Consider the following 13,582-nt stretch of genomic DNA (forward strand, 5'->3'; position numbering starts at 1 on the left):
AGCAGTACCTATGCTTTTAACCATGGAGTATAGACTGGACATGGAAGTATATACTCCTATAAACTGGCTAATGGTCTTCAGAAGAATTACATTTAAATAATGTACAATATCCAGCTTCTGATTTGTCATGCTTTTCATGATTGAAATTATCATAGGGTTTTTATCAGGTCGTATTTACAATAGAAATCGTGCAGGGAAAGGGAGTTAGTTTAGGGTTTTTGAAAGGCCACATGAAAATGTCGGGGGCAAGGAGTGAACAAGAGAGGGAGAGAGAAACATATGGTGAGCGAGGGCGAGGGAGAGGATGAGAACATACTAGTGATGACTTAAGGAGTTATAGATTAATCAGCTCGCTTTGGTATCTAGGAAAGTAGAGGGATCAATAAAGAAGACAGTTGAATTTCATACACCTCTAAAGAGCAGAAAAAATAGGAGTGAAACCAACGTGATTTTGAGAGAAGTAAATCACTCTGACTTAATCTAATTTTATTCTCTGACACAATGACAAGATTTAAATATGAGCGGAAGCCAGAGTTTGTATATCTTCTCTTCAGGGAAGTTTTGTTTTTGTGTTATATGACATGTGAAGGGTGGCGTAACTTGTGAATGTCACTGCATCAGCGACCTGCCAGGGCAGACCAACAAAGACTTCAGAGGGCTGAGTGGGCGCCTATAGTGAATGAAATTTGTATTAATCTTCAGGATTAAAGAATACAAAATATGGAATCTACAGACTAAAAAGTTGCTAAATCTATAGGGAATCTGCAAGAATTCAGGGTGAATATAGGAAGAAAGAAAGGTGGCTGAAGGAGATAGAAGATCGTTGAGAATCATCAATTAAAATGACACTTTAAAAAAGGGTAATATCTAGTGTAGTAAGATGTAAATGGTAATAGCTAGTGTAAATAAAATGGTAACGTGCAGGCATTGTAACACACTGTTGCCATCATTAGAAATGAGACCTGGGACAGCTGCCTGGATTATTCGGGGGAATCTGGTATTCCCTGCCTTCACCCGCACCACTTGTCATGTAATGATCACTCCTGCCAGCTGTCCCTGTTACAAGACTGTAACACATGTTCATCTATTTGTAGTTATTTTCCTTCCTTAGGTCCTATAAAGTACTTGACTGCTGCTTTGTAAGAGAATAAGGAATTGTGTTAATTCCTCCAGAAATAAACAATTATTTTATTAAAATTGCTCTGTTTCCATTCTTTTCCATATAAACAGTTTTTTATTTCAAGTCAAATTTTTGGGTAACTTCTTTGAAGACCTCTTAAAAGGTAGTTCAACTCAACATGTATAATAATACCAAGAATGCAAAGAAACCAATTCAAGGCATGACCGTATGAAGATCTAGGGCCAAATCAAGTTTCAAACAGGCGACAAATACTATCTCATGACCGCCACCGGCTGCAGTGATTGTAAAATATACCCAGATTGTGGGGTCCAAATATGAAAGCTGTACACATCAATATTAATAAAATGTGCCAAATATTATTAATATAATTAGTATATTAATGAATATGCCATATTATTTAACTTAATATTTAATATATTAATATAATAAAATATCAAGTCTTAACAACCTCATGCTCTTTAACAATTCCCCTTCTGGGTATTTTATCCTAAGGAAACAATCATGCTATGGCAGAAGATACATACAAAAGGATACCTCAGTGTTTTTATTTTTAATTCTTTTGGTAACAGATGCTTGATAACTTACATATAAGAAATACAGTATAGGGGCGCCTGGGTGGCACAGTGGTTAAGCGTCTGCCTTCGGCTCAGGGCGTGATCCCGGCCTTCTGGGATCGAGCCCCACATCGGGCTCCTCCCCTGGAAGCCTGCTTCTTCCTCACCCACTCCCCTGCTTGTGTTCCCTCTCTCGCTGGCTGTCTCTATCTCTGTCAAATAAATAAATAAACTCTTTAAAAAAAAAAAAAGAAATACAGTATAAATGATGGCATGTATTGGGTATCAATGAATGAAATGGTTTTGTATTGTAATGACAAAAAACATGGTATTGCTACAGAAAGAAATTCACAAGTAAAAAGATATTAATTATAAAATAGTTTATATGGTATAATTCCTTAAAGAATAGTCTGGAAATAAAGACAGAAAAGTTATGTGTGAAATATATTACTTTAGGAATTAAAGGTGATTTTATTTTTTGAATTTTTTCTAAATTCATGAAAAAGGACTTGATAATTTTTTATCTAGCTAAACAACTGTATAAGTAAAAATGACTTATACTGATAACCTTTAAAGACCATTTGATAATCTTCTTTTTCTTTATTTTTTTCCTTTTAATTTCTGGTGCCTTTTATTTTTTTTATGAATAAAATTTCATTATTTAACTTTACATTTGCTTTATATAATATTGTCTGTACTGTTTATTTAAAAATCCAAAGCTAGATTACACATTTATTTGCATTCTCCCATAATTTATGCATTTAATATACATATGTAGATACATAAATTATAAACAATTTTAATTTAAATATAGGCATATTTAATATATAAATTATATGTACATATAAAATATGTAAAATACAGGAGGATGTGTATAGAGAGATAGATAAATGGGTTCTTGTTATTTTAATTGTCCAAAATCACTGGGCAAGATTATTTATTTTTTAACTGCTTAATTTTTTTCTTAATTTAAAAACACATCATTGATTTATCTGTTTTACTATTTTTTTGTGATCCCAGAATATCTTAATGAATGTAGACCATTTATTTACTTCTACCTTTCCCTCTAATTTTAAATATTTTTTAGAGATTTTATTTTATTTATTTGAGAGAGAGGAGAGAGCACATGAGCAGATGGGGGAGGGGCAGAGGCAGAGGGAGAGGGAGAAGCAGATTCCTGGCTGAGCAAGGAGCCTGATGTGAGGCTTGATCCCAGGATGCCAGGATCATGATGTGAGCCACAGGCAGATGCTTGCTTAAGCAACCAACTGAGCCACCCAGGAGCCCCTCTAATTTTAAATTTTGATACAGTTTCAAACATGTAGAACAGTTGTGATTATTGTACTTAAGAACCTGAATACTGTCTGGATTCATTAGTTGTTTATATTTTGCCCCTTTATTATTTCTGCTTGCTCTCCATATATGTGTGTGTTTATATACATGTGTATAATTACATAATTATATAATTATATAATCATGATTATATATATATGTGTATATATATGTATATATATATGTATTTATATGTATTAGTATTTTTCCCTGAATCATTTGAGACTAAACTGCAGGCATCGTGTTTCTTTATTTGAAGTATTTTAGTATATGTTTCCTAAGAATAAGGGCATTGTCTTATATAACCACAGAATTATGAAAATTAAGAAATGTATTATCAACAAAATACTGTTATGTAACAGTGCAGCTAGGATCACTTGTGCATTTGGTTGTCATGCCTTTTAAACTTCCTTTAATCTGGAACATTTTCTCAGTTCTTAAAGACTGAATTTGAGGATGTTTTCAGACTTTCCTCAATTTGGATTTGCCTGATATTTCCAAACGATTGATTCAGGTTATGCCTTTTTGGCAGAGGGTATGTACCACAGGAGGGATGTTGTGTCCTTCTCAAGTGCATATGAGATACTTCACGGAGTGGGGTCACATGTGTATTTGCTTTGTTATTGATGACGTTGTCTTTGATCATTTAGATAAGGTGGTCTCTGCCAAGTTTCTGCATTGAAAGTTTTCATTTTTCCCATTGTAATTAATAAGTGATTTGTGAGAAGATGCTTTAAGACTATGGGAATCTCTTGCTCTTCATCCCACTTTCACCCATAAGTGCGTGCTGATCCACAGTGTTTTGTTGACTGAGTCAGTGAACTATAATGTTGGCTTCATGGTGATTTCCCAACTCCATCGATCCATCTACATTTGTTAGGTGGCATTCCAAGCAAAGGAAGAAGTTTTCCTTCTTCCTTATGTACTTCATTCATTTATTTATATTTTCTGTAGTGAATCTTAATTCTTAATGATAATTATTTATTTTGATTTTCCAGTTGTCCTAGATATGACTGGTAAGAACTTCTTGAAGCCGAGGACTATGTCATTTTGACATACCCCATCATTTTTAAATACCTTACTAGCCCCCTCCAAAAGTCATCACCTTGAATTTTATATACTTTCGTCACCTCCCTGCGTACATGTTCTAAAGCGCCTGGATAGTTTTTTTCACATTTTCATTGTTTCAGTAACTTTCTGAAAGTGAGTTTTGTATCACTCTTAGGACCTTTGCTTTCCTCTTTTCCTCACAGTTTTTCTGGACTCCTTAGATTTCTGTAATACATATAGTGGGAGCTTATAAGGTAGCTCTGTTAGAAATTGGTGTTTAATTTTCTGTTTACAGATAATTTGACATTTTTATTATTCTCCAGCTTCTAGTTATACTGGAGACCTAGGATTTGTGTGTTTTTATTTGTTTTTGTTGACTGTATATTTTTTGCACAATGTGGGAAGAGTTTCAGATTTGGGTGACTGGTATTACCACAACTACCCAGAATTCCAGGTCTATGTATTTTAAGCATTATACAAAGCATATTAACATTTTAAGTTATTTGCAATATGCCATGATGCAACCAGAATTTATGGATTGCAGATCTTCACCTTCAGTGGTCTGTGTTCTCTTAATCTAGTTTAATTTAGTTAAATTGAAGGTTTCTTTCTCTCTTTTTGCAACTATCTTATCAAATAGTACACCTATATCAGTTAGGAAGAATGTCCCTGGAAGATGTGTTCATGGTAAAGGTAAAATCATTATTTTAGATCATTAGGTCCCCTGATTTGTACCAATAGATTGGGTTTATAAATTTCTCCCTTAGCATTAAAAATTATCAAATTTGGTAATTTGATAATTACCTGGGTGGCTCAGTAGATTAAGCATCTGTCTTCAACTCAGGTCATGATCCCATGCTCCTGGAATCAAGTCCCCCATTGGACTCCCTGCTGGGCAGGAAGTCTGCTTCTCCCTCTCCCCCTGCCCCTCCCCCTGCTCATGCTGTCTCTTGTTCTCTCTCTCAAATAAACAAAATCTTTAAGAAATAAAAATTATCAAATAAGAATTTTAAAAAAGGAAATTCAAGCCTATGGAATTTTAAAACTTGTATATGTGTTAAAAGGAGATAACTAATCAATAATACCTGAGTATAAGAATATAGTGAAATATAGTTATAAGCAATTGTTTTATCTAATGAAATAAGCTTTTTGACCATAATTAAGGAAAGTTCTTCCTCTCTGGTTTCACAGCAAAGAGGTCTGATTGTAGTTGGCATGGAGGGATGAGGAACAAAACACTCCAGGGCTTGCAAATGGCAGAGTAGAAGGCAGCTTGCAAAAGTAGGAAATAGGGGAGTGTCAAAAGCCTGCCACATCCAGGATGGGCAAGCGTTTTCTCTGTTCTCTGGAGCCTGTGAGCCCAGCCTTACAAAATCTTTCCTCTTTCAAAGAAGGTAGAAGTGAGAATTCTTATGGGAAATCTCCTACTTTAAAAAAATTCTTAAATGGTTTTAGAACCATGGCATGGGATAAACAAAACATGTCAGTCAGCCAGATTTGGTTATTATATCCCAGTTTGCACCCTCTACTCGGGATGCATTGTAGGGATTAGCAGGTGCTGTAGTGAGAAAAATCTGTCAGAAAAAGATTGTTCACAGCCTAGGATCACCTCTTATTAGCTGCATCAAATTGGGTAAATCATGTGATTAGTATTAACTTCGATTCTCTTGCCTCTGAGGGTGAATATGCTAAAATATGAAGAAATATACAGGTTTGCTAATTGTTATAACTTTATAATTCTTTTGAAATTATGTGGATGTGATTTGGTATCTTCTATTAAGCTCTAAGTTTTAAACTTAGAAAAGTGAAATTTATAAAAATACACAGTTTCTTAAAAATTTCTTAATTCATTTTTGACATGTAACTATAAATTGCTAACTCATCTAGTTTCCTCTTCTTTGAGAGAATGATGAGTAAAATCATTCATTCTTGTGCCAGGTAGAGGCCAGGGTCATCTTGTTGTCTTTCCTACACCAGAGGAAGATAAATGAGACTTTCAACTCAGGATACCTGTTCTGCTTGTTGAACTTTTGATTTGATTACATTTGGTTTTGGTGAACAAAAAAGTATGCCTTCTGCCTTAGTAAGCTGGTATTTCTGTCAGCACTGTAAACCACATCTTTCTGGGCAGAGATTCTGCTCACTGAGAACTCATGTTCCACTAAAGATGCTTGCTACTTAAGAGGATTTTGATTGGTCCCATCCACAGTGTGTTTGATTTGTCTGAAATAACACATTGTACTGTAAAGGGTTATGCTGGTTATCATTAGGTGTGTTTTGTTTTGTTTTCTTTTATGGCACACTATACCCACTAGAACAAAATCCATTCAAGTTGAAATACTTTGAGCTTTGAAATTAATGTGCTTTTCCTAACACTGCTCCTCAAAACAAATCAATTAATGAAATCTGATTAACTTTTTCCTTATAAGTAACTTTCTGACAAAAAAGAAATGGACGTTTGTGTATTTTCGTAAGGTGTGCAGATGGCGTGCCTGCATTTTTTCTCAGTGGATGGTTTTCAATTAGAATTGAAATACAATTACAAAGTGATTTGGTGCAATTCTCTGGATAAATCAAGCAAAATTCTCTTCTAACGCGGTGATCTTCATATATCAGACAATAGTACATTTTAAAAGCTTGAAATATTTTAATAACCACCTTAAAGCTCCAACCTAAATTCACTTATAAATATCTCATATTTTTGAATTGCTTTTATGTTGTTCTGCCATGTTCTGGGGAAACTGTTTTTGCATATATTTCTGAAGCCAGTGTGCAGACTTCTTACCTCTTAAGAGTATCCTCTTTGACTGATATATAGAATATTTGAGTATAGTTGGGACTATTTCTGTCCACCAGCCCATTATACTTTGCTAGATGTATAATCTATATTTTGCAAAACCTTATTTCAGTATGTTGAAGTATGTATTGCCTAAGTGTGTGTTGGCCTGGAATGGTTTTTCTGTGACCTTGGCAAATTGCTTACTCTTTTGGATTTTTTTTCTTTTCACAGACGCATTTTGTAGGAGTATTTTGAGGATGAATGTTTGCAAATCATTTTGAAATTGCCAAACGCCACGTACAGTAAGTAATACGTATTTTTATTTTCCACTCAATTGCAGTCATGCTGAATGAATTTGGCAGTCATAAAACAACACATTTCTATTTATGGTTCTTGATATGTGTGAATATTGAGGCAAAATGTATATAAAAGATAAAAATTTGATGAGCTATTTGCTAGTCTGAATTAAGTTGTATAAATTCAAGATTTGTAAGGACAGATTTTACTATTGTTCTACTTACTTAACTTGCACATAATATTTCTCACTTATGTTTGAGTGAGATTTTTTTCTCTGAATCATAAATTGAGAAGAGTACAGGAAATATTAGTGTTATTAGCCAGGGCTGATAGGGAGATTTAAAAAGGAGTATTGAATTAAGAATTAAGATTTGCTGAATATTAAGACTTACTGTGAATCAGGCAATTTATATGTGTTGCCTATAATTCTCCCCCAAATATTTTAAGATCATTATTTTTATCCCCATTTTATAAATAAAAGAAACTGAGAGTCAAGAAGTTTTAACACCTTCCTTAATATCTATTCAAAGTGATGAATCTGGGCTTTGAACACAAGACTTTGCAGAAAATACTGCCTCTACCTATACACGTAGACGCAGTTAAATAACTTTCTGGAGGCTGGATATTTAAAGAGTTTAAACATGTTCTGGTACTTTCTTTGTATTTCTTTTTTGCTTAAGCATTATCCTGAAATGTTGTATTTTTTTCTGTATTGTCTATCATGTGATTGCTTTCATTTAAAATGGTACTTTCCAATTCCTTACTTGGACTACTTTGAACTAGGATGGAAGAAATGAAAATGTAGATTCTGAAAAAAAGAGTTTGTGAATCACCTAAGTATATATTTGATTAAAAGTGTTTAGAACTAGAGTTCTGAAGTTCTCCAAGAGTTTTCTTTCATTCATTAAAAAAAAAAAAAACAAATAAAATTAAATCATGTTATTATTTTAAGAGTTTGGAGGGACCACAGAATCAGAGTGCTAGCTTCCACGTGTTCAAATTCCTTGTTTGATGAAATGAGGTAATCAGGAGGACAATACTGAAGTAGAATTTCCAAGAAATGTGGAAGCAATAATGGCAGCGTTGATGTTTTTATGTTGTCTCCAATATAAGCTAAAAAGGGTGACTTAGTACATATTTAGGAATTCAGACTCTGGATTCAGACCACCTGGCTTTGAATACTGGATTTTTCACTTATTAGCGTTGTGACTGAACAGATTACTTAATGTCTCTTTAAAATGGATATAAGATTGGGAACTACTTCATTTGTAGTGAGTTAATGCACGTAAAGTATAGCACAATTCCAGGTACATAGTAAATTGATATTTCAATTCAAGTATGTTTGTTAATAAGCATTATGACTTCATAATCATGTCACATAAAGTAGACAACAAAAGTACTCAGTGAATAATGTTGATTGACCTGTTCCAAAAGAGACTAAAGTTCAGCCTTCTTTATAAATGTAGACATCTTTACGTCTTTGAACTTTTAGTGAAGAAACAAACCATTTAGGTCATCAGCATGTATATACACACTATATAAAATCAGCATACATATATGTCATATTGTGTTGACTATATATCTAGGCTGAAAGTGTGTTTCTATGCTTTGTGGAGAAAAGAGGGGGCAGTTGTGAAGTGCTTACAGAGTCTGAAATGCTTATTTTGGAAGAGACAGGACAAACTTACAGATATAAAATAAAGTAACAGTTGAAATGATGGTAAATTAACTTGAGGGCATACTCTCATCCAATGCTTTATGAAACCATTCATGAAAATTGAAGCCATGTGGACAAGAAAACAGTATTTATTAAGTATTTACTCTATCCCATGCACTTTACATTCAATATCTCAGGTAATCTAAGCAATAAGATGATGAGGTAGCTATGTTATTATCCATATATATATATATATATATATATATATATATATATATATTTTTTTTTTTTTTTTTTTTTTTTTTTTTTGTATGAGGAAAATGTACCATAGGAAGTTTAAGTCTATCATTCATGGGACCAAAGCTGGAGACTGATCTAATTCTAAAGCCTTTTTTTCTTTATACTCTTAACCTGAGTGTTAAGGACTAAAATTCTGTGGTTGATCTAACTTTCTTTTATTTGCATGAAAACACTGCTCACAATCTTCAGATCATATATATGAATTCGTTAGTAAATAAGTAGCTGATTATTGAATTTCAGCTAAAATCAATGACAATTGTCTTAGTTTTAACCCAGTCCAAGCTATTCTGGTCCTGCACAACAGGCCAGTAAGTTGAAAGGGAAGGGGTTGGGGCCTGGAAAGCGACTTCATTCAGAAAGCCAGCAAACTGAGGAGATGAGAGACTGTTGTTCCAGAGAACCATCTTCCCTCAGCATGGAATTTGAGCTGCTTTTATATTAGCAAAAGGGGGAAGTGGGATAGGGTTGTTGTCAGAAGGTGACTGATATTTGTAGAAATCTAAGGAGGGTCATGTAACTTCTTTGTCCTTGGTCAGTTCATCTTTGTGTATAGGCATCTAGTCATTCCATTCCTGTAAATCTTTTTTTTTGTTTTTAAAGATATGTTTATATATTTTAGAGAGAGAGTGTGGGGGAGGTGGGGGTGAAGGAGAGGGGGAGGAAGAGAATTTCAAGCAGACTGCCCGCGGAACATGGAGCCCTTCAATGGGCGCCCCGCCATTCCTGTAAATCTTAATCATAGGATAATCATTTCTATATTTCCTTATCTCCTGGGTGAAGTAGGTTTTGGGTAAAAAGTGGTTTTTGCAAAAAATAGCTGTAGCATGTCTATGTGGCAGGGCTAAGCAGAAGTTTCTAAGCTATAAGTTACAACAGCAAGGGAAATAGAAGCAAAATGAAGCCAGACAGGCTAAATATCTCCCTGTTACATATTAAGTGTTAATAGGGCCACTCAGCAATCTGAAACAAATTGCCTTTAAAAAATGCTGTCTGTGGGACACCTGGGTGGCTCAGTTAAGTGTCTGCCTTCAACTCAGGTCATGATCCCTGGGTCCTGGGATCGAATCCCGCATTGTGCTCCTTGCTCAGCGGGGAACCTGATTCTCCCTATCCCTCTGCCTCTCTCTCTCACACTCAAATAAATAAATAAATAAATAAAATCTTTAAAAAAATGTTGTTTGTGCCAAGGAAACTTAAAAAATAGAAGAGCTCCTTCCCCAAGGGCAGAGACTATATCTTATGCTTCTCTGAATTTGAGGTGACTGACCACACCGTTTTCTTTCAGTCCTCTCACCATTTCATGCGGTGCAGAGAAGTTTGGAATGAAGAGTTCAGCTTGACCTAATTAATTATTCTCCTCCCTATTTGTCATATTCAGATGTATTGTCATTGAGAGACATCCCTTACAACACCACACTGGCCACCCTGATACTTCCCCTTTTCATCTCTTTGGTGGGCTTCATCTTTTTTCCCTTTCAGTCATCCACTGATCCTAGTCCTTTTACGCATCACTTCTTGAAACAAACTGTCAAACAACATTTTACCTGAGGGATATTTTCAGACTTAATAGTTTTAAAATATTATTGCCCTTAAAGGTAATGGGTCACACTGTGTTCTCACACTACTGTTGGTTTTGAGAGGGAAGGACTTAGAGAATGCTTCTCCTTTTGGTTTGCAAATTTGCTCTCTGAAGAACAAAGCTAGTGATTACATTTAGTGATTTTCTTTTCACTTAATTCAATAAATATTTATTGCATGCTCCTATAATATGAGAAGCACCGTGCTGGTTTAGTACTAGAGCAAGTGGGAGGGAAAGACAAAAATGACTCTCAAGAAAATTCCATGTTCAATTTAAGGAAATAAGATAGGCACAGGCATAAATAAAGGATAGGGTATTAGGATATGGTATCATGAGAAGAGCCTAAAGTAATCAAATCAATAAAGCTGTTTTAAATAATTTGAGAAATAATGAAACAATTGCATATATGTGAAAAAATAAAGCATTAGAAGACATTGAAGAAAGGCTCAAGATTTCATCATGTTGATTGCTATTTGCACTAGATCTTGGTGCAGGTGGAAAATGTTAACAGAGAAGTCTAGGAAATGGCATACCTGAGCCTAGAGTCGAAAAGACATACTTTACATTCAATGAATGGTGAATTAATTAGTTTTTCAACAGAGTAAGTTTCTTGTGTTGGACTAAAATGGTAATGCTGGAAAATGAAGGCTGGAGCTAGGTTGTAGGAAATATTGATAATCACAGTAAGAACTTTGAATTTAATTGGTAGGCAATTGGAAAAAAAAAAAGAATATTTTGGGAGGGCCAACCCTGTGAAAGAAAGTTTCCTCTTTGATGTTAGTCTGGTGGTGTCTTCACAATGGATTCCAGTTGGAAGATATGTAAACAAGAGAACAATTTTTAGGAAAATGTAGATGTATAAGAATAAGGCATGAGGGTAAGACCTAAGGTAGTAGTGGTGGGAATGGAGAGAAGGAATAAATAAGTGCAGGTAAGACTGAAAGAAATGGGGTCAGGGAGTAATAATAACCATCATCACTTGTGTGACATATACTAGGTACTAGACTCTGTTTTAAGTGATTTATATTATTTAATTTCATATCAGACAACTCTGCGAGGTAGACACTAATACCATCCTCATTTTGCACAAGAGAAAACTAAGGGAGAGTTTAGCCAAGTAAATTGTCCCAGGTCAAATAGCTAGAAAATAGCAAAGGTGAGATTTGAGCTCATTCAGTCAATCTCCAGAGTCTCTGTAGTAACAACTGTACAAATTTCTGTAAAAAATAACAGATTTCCAGGTTGACTGAACTGGAAAATGACATTACTAATAGTCAGAGAAACAGATTTTTTTTTTTTTTTAGAGTTTACCCCTTCTTCTGTTAAGTCTTTGGGTAGGGAGGAAAATCTTTGGACTTTTAGGGAGAAATATCTCTTATGGTTCGTGATGAATCTCTTGGATCCATTCATTTCTATGCTGGGCAACAGAAACAGTGTAATTTATGATATTGCTCAATTACAAATTAGAATAGTAAATATGTCATCTTAATATGATTTGTCTTCCTTCCTCAGCACAGCTAAAATGAAACAAGGATAGAGTGCTAAATTAAAGATTAAATATCTTGGGTGCATGAAAGACCAATATTTTAGAGTTAGTTTACCATCATACTAAACAATAATTTTGACAGGGGAAAAAAATCTAACACCTAATACAGAGAGAATCTCTCTTTTTCTATATTGGAGAAGTGGCATAATGTACTGCTTAGGAACCTGGGCTCCGGAACCATACTGTTGTATGGGTTCAGATCCCAAAATGAGTCCTCTTTAGCTGTGTGACTTTTGTAAAGTGTGATTTTAGCTGTGTGACTTTTTGTGTGTCAATTATGTAAGTTCGCTGGCCTCAGTCTCTTCACCTTTGAAATGTGGTAGAAAAGTAGTGTGTTTTCTGAATATTGTGAAGGTTGAAGGAGATAACACACTTCCAGTGGTCCCTAACACACAATAAATCTTCAGTAGATGTTATGTTCATTGAACTTTATCTCATCTATCATAAGTTTTAATTTATAAAATTGAATTACATAATTATTGCTATTTTAAACATGTTTATTGTGAATTTTTATGTGTTATGGGCACAAAAGAGTGAATTTTACAAACAAAGACCCATGTAACTTCACAGATCAAGAAATAGAACATTTTCTGCATTTCAGAAATCCTGCTTTTTTTTTTTTTTTTTTTTTTTACCTCCCAAACATTACTTCCTTCCACCAATTACATATGTATAGCTTTTTCATTACTTTGGTAATCATTTCCTTGCTTTTCATTATAGTTTTAACATTTAATCATGCACCCTTAAATATGAAATGCTGGTTTAGCTTGATTTTTTAATTTATATACATAATAGTCATGCATTCCTTTGTGTCTGGTTTCCTTTCCTAAACTTATATATGTAAGTTTCGTTAATGTTTTTGTGTGGTTCGTTAATTTTCATTGCTATGTAGTATTCCATTGCAGAAAAATGCTACAGAGGATTTATCTGTGTGTTGTTGATGGATGTTTGGACTGTTTCTGGGTTTGGGCAATTATGATTAGTGCTGTTGTGAACATTCTTTTAAATGTTTCTTGCTGCACATATACATTCATTTCTGTTAGTGATGAATTGCTCAGTTATATTGTATACAAATTTTCGATTTTAGTGGATACTGCTAAACATTTTCCAAAGTAGTTATACTAATTATACTCTAGTCAGTAGTGTATGAGAGTTCCCATTGTTTCATCTGTATCGATGCTTGGTGTAATCAGTCCTTTTAATTTTAGCCATTCTGATGAGAATAGAGTTTATATTTCCCTTTGAATAATGTGGTTCTGTTATGTGGTTTAATTGCCATATGGATATTATTGTCTGTAAATTGCCTGTTCAAGTGTCTTGCTTATTTTTCTATTGTGTTGATTTTTT

The 13,582-nt window shown here is 34.2% G+C and overlaps 1 protein-coding gene across 2 annotated transcripts in view; it reads left to right on the plus strand.

Moving 5' to 3' along the window:
- The window catches only part of GALNT13 (polypeptide N-acetylgalactosaminyltransferase 13), a 512,016-nt gene that overhangs the window by 37,561 nt on the left and 460,873 nt on the right, over window positions 1-13,582 (plus strand). For both annotated transcript variants that reach the window (XM_045781744.2, XM_045781753.2), the window contains exon 2: window positions 7,088-7,158. The gene's annotated coding sequence lies outside the window, so the exon portion shown is untranslated. The remainder of the gene's footprint in view (window positions 1-7,087; window positions 7,159-13,582) is intronic.

The sequence above is a fragment of the Ursus americanus genome, chromosome 1, assembly GCF_024610735.1.
Source record: "Ursus americanus isolate L20-20 chromosome 1, mUrsAme1.1.p, whole genome shotgun sequence".
NCBI classification, from domain to species: Eukaryota; Metazoa; Chordata; class Mammalia; order Carnivora; family Ursidae; genus Ursus; species Ursus americanus.